Source organism: Chiloscyllium plagiosum, unplaced genomic scaffold, assembly GCF_037043375.1.
Source record: "Chiloscyllium plagiosum isolate Xiang-an unplaced genomic scaffold, Cpla_swu_hap1 HiC_scaffold_52, whole genome shotgun sequence".
NCBI classification, from domain to species: domain Eukaryota; kingdom Metazoa; phylum Chordata; class Chondrichthyes; order Orectolobiformes; family Hemiscylliidae; genus Chiloscyllium; species Chiloscyllium plagiosum.
The window spans coordinates 33,638,740-33,643,163 of NW_028270190.1; positions in this window are offsets into that span (position 1 = coordinate 33,638,740).

The window sequence follows — 4,424 nt, forward strand, 5'->3', positions numbered from 1 at the left end:
TTATTGAGAGATGTATTAAAAGTACTAAAATACTTGGAACTGCAGAAACAAATGCTGAGGTCAGAATTACATGCAGAAATGTAATGCAAAGCATTAGAAATACCCCACTCGACCAACCTCAGAGGCTCACATTCATGCGAATAGCTAACTTGTAGAAGCATTCTCGTGCAATCAATCAATCAAAAGTGGACGCAGGTCACTTCCTCGGAGTTCCTAAAATGGAGCCAAATGGAGTTTGGAAACTTCGGTCTTTTAATCTAAATAGTGGCTAACCCTCTTATTGGAGGAATGGAAATAGAGCAAATATCACTGTCTGAAAGGGACATCGGAAAAAAATATCTCCTTCAGCCTGGAATGGGCTACCTTCTTTTGAGATTTTACCTTTTGTTCCATTACCTTAAGTCCGTTAAGGTCAGTTATAGAATTTCTGGGGAAAGTCGCTTACAGAATGTTCCAGGGCATGTTGGTTATTGAATGTTACAGATAAATACTGTTACTGAACGTTCCAGGCACTGTCGGTTACCGGACAATATTCGCAATAACTCTTATATTCTGAAATAGGCCGTGGGTAATGTCATAATTTGGGTTTCCTAATAATAGGGACATTTAATTCTTTCAATCACCACTCATTAAGATCGTGGCTGATTGAATGGTATCCTGGTCAATATGTCACAGCCCTCTGCATACCTGCCACTAACCAGACGACACCTCAACACTTATTAGACAGGTTTTCACCAAACAAGCGTTCGGTCGCCATTTCTGCAAAGACACACTTACCAAAAGATATATTCCACCAGATTTAACCGTCATGTTTTTTAATGAGTATTTTAAGTATCGTTATCAACAAATTACAGTCGTTGTGTAGGTATCGCGATTCAAATACAATTAGGAGATATTGTTATTTCATTTGACTCACCTTAATTTATTTTTAACAATTAAAACATCGATGAACTTGCATCATTGTGACATAAAATAAAGTAAGTGTTCCTATGCAGGGAATATCAGGAATTACAAATGAAATGAAAAAAGCATGACGTAAAGTGTCAGAATACCTGAACTACTTTCAGATCTACTTGTAATCTTACACAGAAAGAAGACAATTTTGTGAAATCAACGTGTCAAGCAGTACCGGAAAGAGGGGTTCAATTTTCTTGGCATTGTTATTTGTATTGGGATAGAAAATATTGGACCTTCGCTGTAATCTCCATCTCATCCGCTCGGCAGGCTGTGCTGGAGTGGAATGGCGAAATGGTGAGGTCTCAGAACTGTGAACTAGTTAAACGGGCGTTGGGAGGGGTTTGGTGGAGTTGGATGGGGATGTGCTTAGGACAGGTTTTTAATCAATAGACCGGAAAGCTGCGGATGGAGATCAATGAAGATAAATGTGAGGTATTGTATTTTGTTCAAACAAACAAGGGTATTATTGTCGAAGAGATGGACTTCGGGTTCCGGTGCAAAATGATTTAAAGTTTGTATTATATACAGAAACGCTGATTAAAAAGGCGTCCACTGCTCAGTCATTTCAGTACCGGAGTTTGGAAGTCAGATTAAGGTTGTACAGAACATTGGTGAACCACTGCTGTACTATTGTGTCCAATTCCTGTCGCACAATTATAGGTGGGAGCTGGAAAGGGTTAAGAATAGATTTACCTTGATGGTGCCGCAAATGGAATGTTATAAGAAAAAACTGGATAGACTGGAATGCTTACCATTTGAGTTAAGGTAATTGAGAGGCAACCTTATATATTGTTTAAAGGTCATGAAGAGTCCAGGGATGCTTAACGAAACATATATTTTCTATAGGATTAGGGATTACAAAACTCGTTGGCACACTTTTAATTTGAGAGGAGAGATGATTATTTTTATATATATGGCAATTTCTTTCCACAGAGAATGTTCTGTTCATCTAAAATTATGTAATAGCAGCGTTTACATTACATTTGGATAAGTACATGAACAGGAATAGTTTAGAGGAATATGGGCCAAGAGGCAGTTGGGATTAGTTTGGTTTGTGACTAGGTTTTCCATGGATTGGGTGAACCGAAGTGTTCCTCTGCAGAAGCTATGTCTACCTCTTGTAAACGTAGAGAAAGTGTGGAACGGATCCGTAATCTAACTTGAGGCACAGATCTTCTTGCACAAATATAAGAAGGGAGATAGTTAATATATCACTGAGAATATTGCATTTCAATGAGCGAATTACTCAAAAAAAGGTTAACGAGCTTCCAGATTGAATTGAATGGTGACTGTCATGCTGTGGGTATTAGGGACCTTGCTGCAAAGACATCAGGGCTGGGGAATAAATATGCAAGGATCTATGCCTTTTTAACGAACAGGCATGTGGACAAGTCAGGCAGGGATGTTTTCTTCAAAAGAGATGAAATGAACTCAATACCAAGAATGATATATGGTCAGAAAGACAAAAAAGAAGCGCCTGTGGGATTTGCAGACAGCCTCCTAGCAGCAGTCACGATGTGAGGCAGAAAATAAATCCGTGGATGCAAAAGAAATGTAAACAAAGGTACTATTACAATAATCACGGAAGACATCAATATGAAGGTGGACTGGGAATATCAGATTGGTCGTGTACCCCAAGGAAAAGTAATTGTGGAATGTATATGAAACTTGTCTTTGGAGCAGCTTGTGGTAGATGCAACTGGGGAACAGGCAATCCTGGAGATGCTGTTATGTAATAAGGCTGCTTGGTAAGAGAGTGAAAGGTGAAGGAAGCCCTCACGGACAGAGACCACAATATGATCAATGTCACTCTGCAATCTGACAAGGAGAACCTTAAATCAGATCTAATAACACCGATGACTAAATGGAGCAACAAAGACCTGACAGAAGAGCTGCTCAGAATTTGTTAGAGAGACGAGCAGGGAATTCCATGGATTAGCCAAGACTGGATTTTTGGGGCTAATTTGGGAATCAAAGCAGAAATTCATCGCAAACAACAAAAGTCATAGCCAGTGGAGAGACGGGGAAGATACGAAAATAGATAATGTGATCAACCTGTTTATAGTCGGCAGATGGTGGACATTACAGACAAGGTATAAATGAGGAGTGCAGAGGCTGGAGATCACAGTCTAGATTAGATTGGTGCTGGGAAATCACAGCAGGTTAGGTAGCATCGAGGAGCAGGAAAATCGACACTTCGGGCAAATTTGGCTCACCTCGGTCGATGGTTCGACTTGTTATTGATTATTAAGAATGAGATGGTGGAGTACATTAAAGTGCATGCTAAAATACGGCGAAGTCAACACAGTTTACTCAAGCAAAAGGAATGCCTGATAATTGCGCCTGAATTCTTTGGAGTGGTAACAAACAGACAGATGGCGCGGATGGGATTCTGGATTTGCAGAGAGCCGTTGATGAGATGCCACACAGGAGGCTGCTGAATGAAATCACATCCAGAGCTGTAAGGAGAAAGATACGGATTCCCTGACTAGTGGGAGGCCACGATTAAGAATGAAGATGCGTTTTTGAGGTATCATAAAGCTGATCCTTTTTTGCTAAACGGTGTTCCTTTTCTCAAGAATACGGTGCCCTTGATTTTTTTTTCAGAGGGGTCGTAAACAGCTCCCTGTTCCAAATACATTGGTTTGGTACAGACCTTAAAATAAACTGATCGGCATTTTTGTTTAGATGTAAACAGATGAAGTTTCAGGCCAACGTGATCATGTTTTAGGAGTGACATGTATAATGAAAGGGGAGTGGTCAGCTCTCTAGTTGAGCTGTTCAGTCCAGAATTCGTTTGGAGTTCAGCAGTGTGGAAACCGGTTGCGAAACTCTCTCTTGAGGGGGGTTTAAACTAAATCTGCAGGGGCATGGGAACCTCGACTGTAGCTTTAGGGTGCAGGACCTGGAGTGTAGGGAGGTTAGGAACATGGCATCAATCTCAAAGGAGGGTGCCTGGAAACAGGAAAGTGGCTTGAAGTGTGTATACTTCAATGCAAGAAGTATACAAAATAAGGTAGGTGAACTTGCAGCGTGGGTCGATACCTGAGATTTCGATGTTGTGGCTGTTACGGAGACATGGGTAGAACAGGGACAGGATAGGCTGTTGCAGGTTCCTGGGTTTAAATGTTTTAGTAGGGTCAGAGGTGGGGGTAAAAGAGGGGGAGGTGTGGCATTGCTTGTCAAAGATAGTATAACAGCGGTGGAAAGGACGATGGATGAAGACTCGCCATCTGAGGTAGTTTGGGCTGAGGTTAGGAATAGGAAAGGTGAGGTCACCCTGTTAGGAGTTTTCTACAGCCCTCCTAATAGTCCGAGAGACGTAGAAGAAAGGATTGCGAGGATGATTCAGGAGAAGAGTGAAAGTAATAGGGTGGTTGTTATGGGGTCTTTAACTTTCCTGATTTTGAGTGGGAAAGCTATAGCTCGAGATCGTTAGATGGGTCGGTGAATGTCCAATGTGTGCA